Source organism: Scomber japonicus, chromosome 6, assembly GCF_027409825.1.
Source record: "Scomber japonicus isolate fScoJap1 chromosome 6, fScoJap1.pri, whole genome shotgun sequence".
Lineage (NCBI taxonomy): Eukaryota > Metazoa > Chordata > Actinopteri > Scombriformes > Scombridae > Scomber > Scomber japonicus.
The window spans coordinates 30,005,462-30,021,905 of NC_070583.1; positions in this window are offsets into that span (position 1 = coordinate 30,005,462).

The following is a 16,444-nucleotide window of genomic DNA, read 5'->3' on the forward strand; positions in this document are numbered from 1 at the left end:
TGAAATGAAAATCGAAGACTTTAGAGGTGGGCCATCGTGGTGTTTCAGATTTATGAAACGAAAAGACCTGTCCGACAGGGCACGGACGACTTGTCAGCAGCTCCCTCCCGACTACGAGGAAAAACTTGCTAACTTCCACACATTCACTCAGACAAAGATAGTGGAGAATTCCATCGGGCCAGATATCATCAATATGGATGAAGTACCGCTGACGTTTGACCTGCCTCTCACTTGGACTGTCAATAAAAAAGGTGACTCGTCCATCACACTGCATTTTACTTGTGTTCTGAGTTGCACAGCATCCGGACTAAAGCTTCCACCGATGGTGATTTTTAAGCGGCTGACAATGCCAAAGGAAAAATTCCCAAAAGAAATCGTGGTGAAAGTCAATAAGAAAGGTTGGATGATGGAGAGCCTAATGAAGGATTGGCTCAGAGAGTGCTACGCCAAGCGACCAGGGGGATTGCTCGTTATGGACAGCATGAGGGCCCATATAACAGATTCAGTGAAAGCTGCCATCAAGAGTACAAACTCAATTCCAGCTGTGATTCCTGGGGGCACCACTAAGTATCTGCAGCCACTGGACATCAGTGTGAACCGGCCATTCAAAGTGGCACTGCGCCATGAGTGGGAGACTTGGATGACGAGCGGCGAGAAATCCTTTACCAAAACAGGCCAGATGCGAAGAGCACCTTTAACTCAAGTCTGCCAGTGGATCCTAAATGCGTGGAGCCGTGTCAAAACATCCACCATCACCAACGGGTTTCGAAAGGCTGGACTGCTGTGTGATGAAGAGGACGGCGTGCGCTCAAGTGACAGCGACAACGAAGAGGCTGAAGTGAGCGATGAGATCCTGAGGCTGTTTAATTCGGACACTGAATTAGAGGACTTTGATGGTTTTAGTGCGCAGGAGGAAGATGAATAAGGCAATCAATGACTTTTCCCAGTAGGCTGCAGTATACAGTATATATTTTTACCAGTCGTTACGGAGATAGGCCTATTAGAATGTTGTTCATGCACTTTTAAGTAAAAAAGCATAGCCTATGCAACATAATTTGTGTGTTACCGATACGTACGTACAATTAAAGGTAGCCGTGTTACAGGCACTGTTCGAAAAATAGCATTTGCATTTGTTTATGTATCTGTTTATGTTACCATGCGGATTAAATTAAAAGTTAAAAAATCCTCACGTGTAATATCTTTCTGTGTAAATATCTCATATTATAAACATGTTGCTCTTTACCTTTCTGCTTGACACTGGCAGATGTTGACAGTGAGACACTTCTGATGAAGGCGAGAGACATCGCCGAAACTGTCAAGCAGAAAAGGTAAAGAGACAACATTTACTCTTTTCACTTTTATGTCTGAACAGAGAACCAAAAACACGTTTGCAGTAGTAAGAAGACATGATGAACGTTTTTGAGCTAATATCTCATATTTCAACGTGGGACACCTGCGGCTTAAAATCTGGTGCGGCTTGTACAAGTACAACATTGATTTTCTTTCTAAAATTAGAGCATGCGGCTTTTAATCAGGTGCGCTCTGTAGTCCGGAATTTACAGTAAGTTAAATAGATAAATAAATAAGTTAATTAATGGTCAGTTAAAAGGGAAAAGTATTTACAATATTTACATGACATGAGAAACAAGAAATGGTTAAACTGGTTAAACACAACAGTTTAACCAGAGACTTAATTTCCTTTGAAAGCTTTGAGTTGAACTACTTAAAATGCTTTTATTTTCATAGTGAAAAACAGGAAGTAAAAATGTTAACGTGCCAAGATGTCGGCTGGAGGTCTGCGGTTTGTCGTCCTCTGTTAATGTTTGTGAGAAGCAACAAATAAACGCTGACTTTAAATGTAATGTGCTTTCCTCATTGAAAGAAGATCCAACTACACAACATATACTGACAAAGTAATTAACAACTCTAAAGTTATCTTAGTTGCAATTATTCTATCGTTGGTTTTGACAATTGCTGGAATACTGTATTACTTATTTAGCGTATATACATCTAACTGAACAGCTTCACATAACCCACTTAAATAAACGTTTAGCAATATATCTATGAGTGCTGAAATGTTCATATTTTTTTTTACAATCACAGATATGTTTCCATACCATATACAGTAGGGGCAAACATGCGTTGCTATGTGAATGTACAAAAAAGATTACTGGATAAAAATATATATTTTCAACGTATCCAGCTGATTATTTTGAAATTAATTTACCACATAGAGAGACATGTCATGATTGGTGTCCATAGTAACAGGCATGTATCCCACTGTGGGGCACTTGCAGTATGAGCTATCTATTTTTTTTATATCTTTGCTCATCTCTCTTTCCTTTCCTGTTCCGTTTTGTTCATAGATTTTTGCTCCTTTAATTTTCTGTGTACTCACTCCGTCAATCCCACAGATCAAAGAATGTTCACATAATAGAGCAGGATAAGAGACCAAAATGCATCCCTGCCATCATGATGCCTTCTGTCAGTGGGCCCAGAAATGGTAGGACAGAGATAGATGGCAAGACACTTCTTCCAGCTATATGCTTCGTGGAAGAATAACCGGCTCGCTCCAAACCCCATCTCTCCTCCTCATTCAGTCCTCAAACTTTCCCTCCATGTTTTTCTCTTTCCTTCTTTCTCACGCACACTTCTCTTTTGGCTGCATGATGCATGACTTAGTGCTTGCTGAGGCTGTCTCAGTAACGTAGAGTAGAGGAGGGTTGACTGACAGGGAAGTTTTAGGTTGAGATCCTGATCATTCTGCCTCTGGGACGGACGGTATAATTGTACTTTCTTTGGAGTAGACTGAAGTAAACACAGAAGGGGAGGGTACTGATCATGGAATCTCACAACCCCAGTGTTTTAATTTGTCATCAAACTAAGACATTGTTGATCTCTATTTGCTTAGATCAATTTTCCTCTCCTTTTTTAAGAACTCAAATTTTGTAGCCCTATTGTGCACCAATTACAGAATCCTTTTCTAGGTAGTCTAGGTAGTCTTAGGTAGTTTAGGTAGTCTAAAAGGCCCTCTCGGCAATTACATCCTTCTTTTGTAATGTTCTGGTTCTCTAGATTGGCTGGCCATTGGAAGGAATTTTGACTAGGTTCATTATTCATGGGGACTTTAAGACTTTTGGCTACAGCCCATGTCCCCTCACAAAGTTAAAAGAGCAATACACATAGTCCTGAAATATCAATGTTGTTGGGAGGCAATCACACAATCTTACTCTGTCATCTCATACATGTTTACCCACTGACAGAAATCAAAGGGACATGCTCATATTGAAGACTTGTCACTAAAGCGTTTTTCATTAGCTGCTAACATCAACAATATGCCACCATTCATTCATTTTTGCTGGGGTCTGAGGGTCTGGAAATTGATGCATATCCAGACTTTTTCCCATCCAGCAGGCTGCTAAGAGAGCCACTGCCTAAGGGGCAGCAGCTGGATGTCACTGCTGGGGCTAGCATTATCACCTTGGGAGAGCAAGGTGACCTGGCAAGGCCAAGATTACATAATGTGAACCAGTGCCTGGGCTTCCAAACAATGATTTACAGGACAATTTCAGGAGAAACACTTTAGGCTCCTAACGGGGAATGATAGGTGGCTGTTGAAAGAGCATTAAAAGCTATGACCTACAGTGCTGGATGCCATTAATGGACCTCTAATGACTCTGTGATACTGATGCACACAAGTAAATAATAGCATGGAGAGAGATTTAAAATAGAGCGTTATATGATATCATGGCAGTTAATGTAGCACAGCTTTATTTCACACAGAGCACTAAAGTAAAAACATCAGCTGCCTCATCATTAGTGGCTCAGTCATCGGTTGCTTGGCTACCGGCTGACTAAGAATTATAATATTAAATACCCAATCATATTCATCCAGGTGAAGATGAACTCTGCTCACTTTTACTCTGCTAATTTATTCCAACCAATGCCATTTGTTGCTGGGGCACCCACCACTATCCAAACCTTCCCTTTGCTCACTATGTGTTCATTACGGGTGGATTAGTTCTCCTCACTGCTGCTCAAATTCTTTAGAGCTTCTTTGATGCCAACCTTTTTTCTATGCATTTCCTTCCCCACCAAGATACATGCTCTTTCAAACCTTTCACCATACTTCAGTAATAAGTAAATTTGTTTGTGAAATATTAAATCCATTTATTCTTGGGGCATTTTCTAACCTGCAGATTGTTTGCTGTGACTGTCTGAATCATTGGATAAGTTAGGAGGCTACAGTCCTCGCTGCAGGCAACCCCGGTTCAAATCCCGCACCGAGTGGTCTTATCCTGCATGTCATTCCCCCCTCTCTGCCTCTCATTTCCTGTCTCTCTCTACTAACCTGAACATTAAAGGAAAAAAGCCCCAAAAAATAAAACCCAAAAATATGTTCGCCTTGGTTCGGTTTCTCTCCCATCGGAAAAAAATCCAAGTGGATAAATGTACATCACTACAAGCCACAGAAGAATGCTCACTTTGTTTATTGGTCAGATGTGTTTGGGGCAGGAGCAAGAACATAAACACAGGAAGAAGATGCTGACAAAGGTCCTTTATGCCAAGTGCAACATCCTCTGTTTCGCTAGTCTACATCACACCTTGATTAATCATCTGGTCAGCTGCTGGCAACAGTTAAATTTTGCATTATGCAAAGCACACTTGGCAAGAACTGTGTAACTCAAACTTGCAGAGTACGTCTAGTAGTTTGGATCGGATCAATGTTGGATCATGTTCTCACCACAAACAAACTGTGACCTAGCTAATCTGATCTCAGAGGATGTAATGTGGCAGTTGATTTCTATCCAACACCCAAACCTGATGGCCCTGATGTTAACTCAAGAGACAGATGGCCCATAGTTATTTCCACCATATATCCACTCTTATCCTCTTTTTCTCTCCTGTCCTACTTCCCACACACAGATTGTTAGTTGTATCTCAACATCAGCTCTGTCATGATGAACGAACACACACACACACACACACAACCCCTTGTGCCCATCATTCATCTTTCTGCCAGGCAGGTTCCCAGCATGAATTAGGAGACAGGAACAAATAGTTTGATTGGCTGATTAGCACCAAATGAGAACCTGATTGGTTTATTAGCATGTTGATCAGAGTTAAAGAGGCTCTCCTACAGGGAACAGAGCTCTCAATAGGCATTTTGGTTTGGCCTCATCACCTCTTCTTGACTAAATAAATATGTGGTAAGTCTTTTCTTCTTGATTTAATGAAAACCGAGTATAAATAGCGATTCATCACAGATTACACAGATTATTCTATTAGACCACCATTCTGTGTCAAACAAGAGAAATAAATGAGGGATAGTGACAGACTGAATGATGTGCATTACCAGCATTATGAGATATTCAGTAACAGAGTAATGTTCTACATTAAAATGCCTAATTTGCTCTGTAAGGACACTTTTTTTGATAGACTTAGGGTCTGTTGGAAACCGCATACTTTCCTACTACTCGTACTAACTCTGACGTCATTTGAAGTATGTAGTGTGCGTAGTATGTGATTTAGAGTATGTGAGAAGTTCCTGGGTGGTTTACTAGATTCTCTAGAAATGCAGAGTATGCATCAAGAGCTGACTACGCACACTCAAATTACTACTTCTGATTATTAATTATTGGGTTTTTTTCAAACAAACTTTGGACAGTTGCTGTTGTGATATTTTGCTGTAGTATGTAGCAATGGTTAAAGCCACCTAAACAATGAGGTCATGCGTGTGAGATCCACAACAAGATTAGCTCATTTATATTTGCATTCACCACCAACTGGACAGGAGTCTGAATAACTTAGTTATGACTTTTTCCGTCATTCTTTTTTTTTTTAAATCAGTCAATAATGGAAAATATTCAGTTAACATGAACTCTGTGTGTAATGTGCCTAAAGTTGACTGTGTCACTTGTCACTTAGCACGTTCAATACTGAATGAGTTAGAGAAAACTCAGACATGTCACATATCACATAAGATAGAACTGAATAAAAGGACACGATGAAGCCCATGATGCTGCTGCACATGGCACGATTACCCTCTGTAACATACAGTATCTCTGTGATAGCTTCACAGGGTCATTGGGGCATGTGCAGTTTCATCAGAGGCTTTCCCTGACTTATATAATGCACATCATTAGTGTTGTATATTATACATTTTGAGTAAGTGTTAAAAGTACAATAGAAATAAGTTTAGTATATTTTTTTAATTGCTTTATTTCGATTATCTGAATATGTTTCACTGTATTACCTGTATTCAAAATTGGAAACATTAATGCAAGCACTAGTGTTAAGCAATAGAATACATATTCAGGTTGCTGTTCTGAGGTACATTTTCTATGTTTGTTATACTTCAGTACTATAAATGTTTAGGAGAACAATACATATTGTGGCATTTGTACTAGCACATGTATTCATTTTATGTAGTCTTGATAATCAATTTTATAGAAACACTTTAAAGACAGTTTTGGGTATTAATGCCCTTGACAAATTTAATACTGGCTCAAATGGACCATTAGCAGTTTAGCTTTTCGAGAGAGGGGAGATGAGATTTTTAAGACATATTTTTATTAAATTTCCCCTTTATGGCTGAAATAAACTCAACCGTGTCTCTTGATCTCTGAGACAATAAACTAAGCAATGTCTGATGCAGCAATTGTGAAATACTGCTTAGTCGCTCTCATGGATCCACATCAGTTGGTCGTCAGCCATGAGCGCGCTACTACTGGGAGTGCAGTCCCAACGGAGTACGCTGACTGCCAGGCTTTCGTCAGTGGCGAGACAGCAGCAGCGATAGAAGTGTATCCATTATTCTCTAGAGAGATGTGACAACACTGAGGCTGACTGTGGCGGTGGCTCTCTTGTGCCCAGCTCTTCATGTCCTGGTCCTACTGTATATGGTTCTGCTGCTGTTATTTGAAGTAACCTCAGATCACATGTATATTGTCTCCAAGCAGCTACCGAAGCTCTCCATCATCATCCTTGCTTGGCCTTCCTCTGCTGATGGCTAAAATTCAGTTCAGTTTAATCTCATTTCAATTCAGTACAATTCAATTTACTTTACATTTGCCCCCAGGATGCAATTGCAGAGGCACAGACAGTAGAACAACTAAGAAGTAACACAATGCAGAAAAAAAAGAAAAAAAAAACACAACATGCTGTGCTGATTTCGAGTTATGCATTTTATGGCTAGACACATTCTAATATAATATTAATAGCGCAACAACAGCACAGTATACACAGCATACATATTAATGGGTAGTTCAGTAATAAATAGGTGCATGATAATGACTGTGTGTCTGGGAGGAGGGGTTTTTCAATGCATTTACCATGTCCAATTGAGGGGCAGTTGGGGGGTTAGGGTTAGCAGGGTGAGCAGAGAGATAGTTGGGAGTTGAGGAACTGATCAGCCTTGGGGAAGGTTGCTCTTCTTCTCCTCTGTGTCCTGCAGCCTGGGCAACGAAAGTCAGCATCCTGAGGGGGATCGACTCAAATGCAGGGAACAGGACATGTGAGGGGTTCTTGTAGGTTTCTGCCAGCTGCCCTTAGCATCTGCTGCTTGCATAGGGGTGGAGAGTGCACCAACAGAGATTCCAATAATTTTAGAGCTGACTTTAACTGTGTTCTGCAGGCGGAAATAAAACAGTTTGCCAAAAGTATCATAAAGATCTTCTAATGTAATGCAGCCTGATACAACTTCACAAACTGCAGCCTCAGAAATTAACAAAGAGCTGAGCAAACATCTCTCTGGCACAGTGTCAACAGCAATTTCACATAATAAGGTTCACAAATGATTTGTTTCAAGGCTATAGGATTGCTTTGGATTAGATTAGATGGGTGCCCATGACATTGTGTCCACCCCCTGTAGAAAAATGTTGTTCTACTCAATAATGCTTGTTTATATTACAATAATGCAAATGAGAAGGGTACAAATGTGAATTCATTAATGACTGGCATTTCACCAGCAGGAAGGAAAAAAAATAGTTAAAAGGAACTCAATAGAATGAAATTAGTACAAAGCTGTTTAACCCTGCATATGTGTGTGTTGCTGTGCGTTTGCATGTACAGTACATGTGTTTCATATTTAACATTGCATGCACAATCTTCGCTGCAACTATAAATTGCTTTGTGCAGAACTAATCAATATGGTGAAAATTACAAAAAATTGATTTTCATTATACAGCTTCTATGATAGGTGCACAATAAATATGTGAAAAACTAGCCACCACATACTCCATTAAACATATGTGATAAAGTAGTGACATTTATAATTAGAAGCATGTTTTTGTATTGGGAGACAAAACAAAATAGTGGCTCAGTGAATGGACCAAATGGTTGTGTTTTGAGTTAAAGGGGATCTATCATGTATATTTCTAGGTCAGTATTTTTGCTTTTTATTTATGTGTTAAAGGAGCAGCATGTTGTCAAGCATGAAGAACCTCACCCACACAGCCCACTTTTTTTCTGACAGCATCAGTCACTTGCTGGTTTCCATTCACTCTACTCCTTAGAGGACTGATAACCGACTATCTCGAAGTCTTTCTTTTAAATTGAATGAAGAGCCTGGCACTCAAGTCTATTGAATTGTCTGGCGAATGTGTAGATACAACTGGGACCCACTGCTACCGCTTCCACCCATAGACTGATCAATGTAGAGTCACTCTTACTGTAGATTCAAAACCAAAATATGGCCCAAAGTATAGCAGTCTATTTGAAACTCTACCCAACCTCCCACTTACAGCTATATCCTTCCACATAAGAAACCATCATCCAACATTAATAATTGAGGGCAGTTCATTTTATATAAATTGGTCCCTTATTCTTCTCAGGAAATGGCTAACTGGCGGCATGTTCTGTGCAAAGTATCATTTACGTTAGCTGGGAGGGCTGTGAAGCTGAAATTAATAGCCATGATGTGTTTCCTTTCAGGCAACCGCACTGCATGTTGTTCAGCAAGTTGGCACATGCTGTTTTTGTCTAATCTGTAATGCACTAATGTATAATGCCCTTCATTATTGTTTATTTAAGAAGCTGTATTTTTTTCTTTTCTTTTCATAAAATACAGATATGTATGGATAGCTTCTTAGATTTAGTTTTTTTTTCATTTATTTGTTTGTTTCAATTTTATTTAATTTAGATGACGATTTTCTTTCATTTTAGAATCAAAGCAATTTGTCTGCAGATTAAAAAAAAATGTCTAACCACCGTACAAGAAGACCCCCTCATAGCCAAATTTGAATATAACAAATTAAAAATTTGATTTATTTAGAGGAGGAAAAAAACAAGGAAATCATGGGGGAATTATGCTGCATCCTCTGAATATGAGGCAATATAAGAAAAATCAAATAAAATTTTATATTGTATTAAAGGCTCAAAATGTTGCCCACTGGGCTCAAAGCTGGACTCAGGTGCTTTGTATGAATACTCATGCCCAGGTGTGTCACATGGCACAAATGGTCCTGTATGAAGCTCTATTTCATTCACAAAGCTGATGGATTTCCATGACCACATTAAGGCATCTCTGTGGCAGCCATTGTCAATGTACCAGCCAAACGACCATTCAAGCAAGAGGATTTTAATGGGGATGCAGCCTCTACCCGCTCCCAGTTTTTGCCAAAACCATGTAGTTATGACTGATGTGCAGCAGGCTGGTGTAGATGGAGATAGATGGGTCGTAGAGAAAGATGGATTGCTTTCACATAGTGCTGCTGAGCATTCAGATTGTTCCTGAGATGTTTATGAGGGTAATATCTATCAGGTGGAAGAAGATTGATTAGCTTTGTCTAATCAGAATAAACATGCCTAACAACTTCTGTTTTAATTGATATGGCTTTTTTAATTTGTTCTTTTCCTCCTCTTTCTTCCTTTAATTTCATGTCACCTCTCACTCTGTCATGTTCATTTCATACTCAGGCCATGAAAGCCCTCCATGCAGTGCAGTTACATATTATTTATGTCTTTTATAAAAGAGGGCAGACAGCTGTTGATTACAGGCTTAAATCATGCCTCTTTTACTGGTAGAATCAATTTAATCTAAGTGTGCTTGTTTTTGTGTAAATTACCTTTGTGGCAGTGAATGGACAAGAACACACAGTCTCGCATGTGGGCCCAATTCATGGGTATGATAAGAATACCACTGCATTTATTAATAACAATTTCCTGTGCGGATGCAAATAAGTAATATTTTTACATTCTTCACCCTCCAGCGAGACTCGGTGGGAGACTGAGTGTGAGTGTTGGACCGCCTACATTGCACCCAGGATTCCAGCAGTGGTGCATAAAGGTGTAAGGATCTCACTTCTTAATCATCACATACAGCAATGAGCAGTTCAATACTGAACACCTGTCCAGATATTGATATTGATATTGATATTTTTCTCCAGCTAATCTGTGTCTGTTCCTAGGTGTGTACGTGTGACCTTTGTATAACCTATTGGATGAAGATGTGTTATGCTAATTAAATGGCATGCTCCGTTTGTCTGTTGTATCTGAAGCTTTAGCCAATGGAACAAAGTGCTTGTGTCCCCTTTCACAGACATCCTAACTTAAAAAAAGTCATTTCACTATATATAGCAGGGGTGTCAAACATGTGGCCCGTGGGCCAGAACCGGCCTGCCGAGGGGTCCAATTCGGCCCACTTTCCTTCCTTCCTTCCTTCCTTCCTTCCCTCTTTCCTTCCTTCCTTCCTTCCTGTCTTCCTTCCTTCCTTCCTTCTTTCTTTCCTTCCTTCCACCCATCCTTCCATTTTTCCTTCTCCCTTTCATCTTTCCTTCCTGTCTTCTTTTCCAACCTTTCCTTTCTTTTCTTTCTTCCCTCCTCACTTTTATTCTTTCCTTCCTTCTCCTTTTCTTTCCTTCCCACCTTCCTTCCATTTGTCCTTCCTCCTTTTCTGCCTTCCTTCTTTTCCTTCCTTCCATTTGTCCTTCCTCCCTTTCTGCCTTCCTTCTTTTCCTTCCTTCCTTCCTTCCTTCCTTCCTTCCTTCCTTCCTTCCTTCCGTCTTTTTAATGGTCTGGCCCACATTAGATCAAATTGAGCTGTTTGTGGCCCTTGAATGAAAATGAGTTTGACAGCTCTGATATATAGGGTATAGTAACTCTAAGGGAGAACTTTGAGCTACTGTAATCATATTATAATTTGCTATGAAAAAAAAGTAAGGCATTAGTTTCCAGTGTTAAACTAATTAAGTGATGATCCAGCAGTACAGAAGAAAACATATTCTATAGTAGTATATGCTGCCTAGTAGAAATGGTAATACTGATTTAAAAAAAAAAAAAAAAAAAAAAAAAAAGCATTTTCTCTCCATCTTCTTCTCATTGGATAGGCGACTACTGAAGATGGATCACTGCAATACTTATGTACACACTCACATGGGTACATATATGCACACACAGAGACACAAAATGTAATTGTCCTTTTATAGACTATCCACAGATCCATACACATTCAATAAGACAACTGTTTATGCACACACACACGTGCTGATGTGCTCCAAGCTGGCAAATGAACTGTGTGCTTACAGAACAGAACGCCTGATTGTTCAAAGCCTGAGTCCAGTTTCCCATGGACATTTTTCTTTGCATGATAAAACCAAAGCTGTGGGCTCTCACTGTAGCTTAGTCCTGATGATGTTTTTTACTTCACTGTGCAGCTTTGGTGTACTATTAAGTAACTGATGATGCATGGTCATGGGTGGGCTTTCTGTTGTTTGAATTAGTGAAATGTAATTTTGGGAGAATGGCGACTGAGACACCTTTCAATGCTGTGGGTACAGCACATTCAAAAGGGCACTTGTTACCTCAATTTCAACTATAATGTTAGAAAAAACAAAAGGTAACATGGGCAATTTCATAGCTTCCTGTGCTTCTGGCAAACCAATAATGTAGCTCTGACACCCTTGATGTGAATGAAACAACCTCTTTCTTAGACCTAAAGTCAAGCACTGTGTCTAGCAGTTAATAGGGTGCTAATATTGTAGGGTTTTTTTTATGGGGGGTTAGACTCTATTTTAACTCATTCTGCGCAATGTGTTGTAATAAATTATTCTTTTTTTATATAATTAAAATGAAAAAGATACATATTCATCCTTATTTCTTGTTGACTATGCACTCTTGCTCTCTTTAGACTAAAGGTGAAGATTTTGATTGATAGATTTGAAAATGTCTGTCCACTGAGCAGTTCATGCTCGGTGACCTTAGGCTGGTAAAGATGCAATTTTCAGGGAAGAGCTGGGTTTTTTCCCCCTGTCTTTGCCTGTTTTGTAATTTCCATGGCCCTCTGTGACATTGCTCACACTAAAAAAAAGAAGAGTGCACTAGAGGTCAGAGTTAACACAAATTGGGTTGTACAGTTCATTTTTGGTCTAAAAAACAGCCTTGCATCCAGACACTCAGATTATATTTGAATATGTATTGTGTTTTCTCTGCCATATTGGGAAGTTTTATGCACATTGAGCTTCCACAGTATAGTGGATACTAAAATTAAAATATAATAGCTTAAATCACACGCAGTAATATTTTCAAATCATCAGAATTCAAATAGCACAGGTTCATACCGGTGTAAGTTGTATGGGTCATATTTGGGATGATCATATACAGAGTTGGAAGTTGTGTTTTTAACAACATTATAACACACTGTTATTATCTTATGTCATTAACCATCTAAAACTTAGTCGCACAAGTCACATTTGGAAGTGCAGTCATTCTTTCAAGACCAGTCAGTATCCCATACAGAGAAAAAAAAAGTAGGCAGAGAGGAGTCCAAACACAAGAATGAAGCGTAATATTTTAATTCAGCAGTAAGGATCTGAAAATAAGTGGAGTAGATCACTACAACTGCTGACAGCAACATTAGTGTATTACTGTTCGTTGTTCATAGTGCATAGTTAGGGTGAAGTCAGTATTGTATCAGACATAGTAGGTTTAGACAGGTTTTGCAACTTATTGCTTCGTGTGTTCCCTTAAGCTCTGATGAGGCTGTTCAGTAACTCCTAAAAAAGAGGAATTTCTTCTTGGCTGACTTTTACCAAAGATGCTAGCTTTGACTAATTTGCCTTGAAGCCACACCTTTTATGTAAAGACTCCCATTAACCATTGAATAACACTTAACTATAGGGACTAGTACTTCAGTGTGGAGGTTTGCACTCCACTAACACATCCTTTTATTGATTAATACCATGACCACTTTGTCCTTCTGTGATTCTTATCTCCTCTTGCCACTCCGCTTTCCTTCCCGTGTGTGTGTGTGTGTGTGTGTGTGTGTGTGTGTATATGTGATATGTGTGTGTTTGTGTGTGTGCTTGTGCAGTGAGTCAGACATTTTTTTCAAACCTCCTGGGGGTCTGTACTCTCTGCCCTGTCTGTCTGAGGAGCCCACACAGACACCCCCCCCCCCTCACCAAACAGTATCTTGCAGAAGAACCTTAAGGGTCAGGTAGGAAGTGGGGCCAGAATCCGGTCGAGTTTTAGACTTTTAGTTTTGACAGTATATCATATTATTATTATCCACTTTACTGAAAAGCCAGCCAATAAACAACATTCCACCTTCCTCAATTTATTTTCTATAAATGTCTGTAGTTGGCCAGGGTAGAACTACTCTATTGAGATACTGAGACAGTGCTTCCCCTCATACTGCTTGACTGAACTCTTGTCTTTTGACACTCCACCTGCTGCAACAGGAAGTACCTGATGGGTGAGGTAACCACTCAGAGATTACTTAGCTTTGTACAGTTATTTAGATAGAGATGGTTTAAACAATACTGAAACATTAGTTTTCAGCAGGTCCCCATCTCTAGCACACATTTGGAAATCAGCCAAAGGTCTGTAGCACTATCTGACTATTCTGTATGGGATGGACAACTTTTCAATGGCTGTTGAAGTATCTAATTCATATGTCAATCCATGAATAAGTGGAATGATTGCAGCTGCCAAGAAGCTTATTTATAATTTGAGTGTGTGAACTGGGCAGTCAAATTTCTGTAATGTCCAACCCATAGTGATGCAATATGTTATCTTTCGTCATCAGTCGAATTCAAACAAACCAAGAAACACATTAGAAAGCAGCATAAAAACTGTAAGTGTCCAGTAAAGCTCAGTGTGTTTGTATCTACAATCCAAGAGAATAAATCACATCATTGTTGCTGTTGACTGTTTTTGTTGGAGGATACATCTGCACATTTTTCCTCTATTCTGTGAATGTGCTGTTTACTTGGACTTCAGTATCATGCTTCTGAGTCTCTCTTTAGCATGAAAAATGAGCTGTATGAAAAGCCAGTGTGTGATTAGTCACTGTGTTTTTGAGCCTGGGACAGGGCAGTCTGTGTATACCACAGCTCTATGCCATGATGATTAATTTGCTGTGGGGCTCTTATATAGATTTGTTTTTGTTGTGGGCATTTCAATGTGTGTGTGTGTGTGTGTGTGTGTGTGTGTGTGTGTGTGTGTATGTGTGGAGCAGCAAGTTATGTTCACCTGCTTGTGTAAATGTATGTACAGCACATTACGGTTCTTACATCCTTAATTTCTTTCTTTGTGTACAGGCTATCTTACAAACTGCACACAATGTACATCATACAGTATAGATGATTCATTGTCTGCTATGGCATATTGGTGGAGATTAATCAATTTTCTGTGTGGATGGTAATGAGAAAGAGGAAGCCAGCAAACCTAAGGGTAATTTTGCCCATGTTCTTCTGTAATAGATTAAATGGATACAGAAATTCATTGACAACAAAGCTCTGTCTTTTTATGTCTTCTTCTGCTCTTTGCTTCTGTCCTTCTACTGTATTGCTATCTCCTCTCCTCTCCTTCACTTTCTGAGACGCATACATTTTTAAGGTTGAGGCGTAAAACCTAATCTGCCATTCAGTTTCATGTCACATCGCTTTATAACATATGGAAAATGGCTACACGTGTATCTATTGTATTAAAGGCTCTGCTTCATTCCTTCATATACGAAACCACATGTAACTGTTTTAGTCTAACTGATACTTTCTGAGCACACAGACACATTTTGCAATTAATTTGTTCTTCTGTTTGCATAAATATTAATATTTTCCACATGCAGATGTTGCCACATACTGTGTACATGCGGGATTATTCGTTTTCTTTCAAGCTTTGTTCTTCAACATTTTAGCTATTGCCCACTGAGTATGGGTGTGTCTGAATGTTGAGTTTATGCACAGTGGGAAATTAGGTTTTTAATTTATAAATACAAATCATAACTTTGCACTACACGACGGTGTGTGCCTCAGGGTGAACATAATGGTAGAAATCTCCCAGAGCTGGGAAGCTGGTGTGATACATAGCATTGTGTGTTTGTGTAATTCTTGTGTTCATGTTGACAGAAGAAATGATGTAAGAAATAAAAAAGATTGTAACAAGAGAGAAATGTCGAAATATTTGAGATTTTCAGCTATATAATCCTCAATAACCATTATTTCAATAATATAGTTGAATTTATTTGACTTGGATGTAGTTTACATGCTGTTGAGTGTATCAAACAAATTGAATGAAACAAAGTCCTAAGTGTTTTCTTCAAACTAAAAGCAATTTAGGACGAACCCTGCAGCGCAAAGTGTTTGCTTCTCTTATGCATAATATCACTTTATGTGCCATTTCTGAGCAATAAATATGCACACTTGGCAGTTTTATGTCTTTGCTTAAATGTGGTGTGGAATTAAGCATCATGTTTGCAGCTCTGAATGGCCTTCAGCTTACAACAGATAGAAGAAACAAGGCTGAAAGAATATTCTGTTTATACACTGTGTTTTCTGTTTGTCTCACTCTGCCTGGTCTTCCCATCTGTCTGTACAAACAGCTGGCCAGATGTTCACTGTCAGCACTTATCTGTAGGTTTATCAGTCTACATAATTATCTATCTAGTTATTGATCCTAAAAAGCTGATAAGATTCTTCTTAAAGTTGGCCTGGAATGAATGGGCTTTTTGTGAGCACATTTGTAACTACAGGGTTACAAGACTTATGATTGCATCTGTAATATTAATGTGTCCCCCCAATTCTGGTCATGATGTGCATATAAATAAATCATTCAAGTGTGTGTGCGTAGGTGTGTTTGTTCCTTTTGTGTTCAGCAGCTGTAGTGTGGTTGCTGTGTCAAATGTCATTCAAACCTCAGCAGATGTTCTACTTCATAAAGTAAACTGCTTTGTGCATAGTATGATATGAGTGTATTATATGATCTAATACTTTTCATTGACATTTACTTAAATCAAGGATGTCCTTAGGATTTTAAGTAGGTGCACTTTAGTTCGAGAACAAGATGATGAATATTCCTCTATTAAAAATGGATCACATGACTATTTGTAGGTAAACCAGCAGATAAATGTCACATGGCTCTGCATTTCCCCTCAGCTTTATGGAGCTTTACTGTGTTTTTCGGCTGATTGTTTTGGTTTTACGGTCTGTAGCTTTAATGCTTAGGT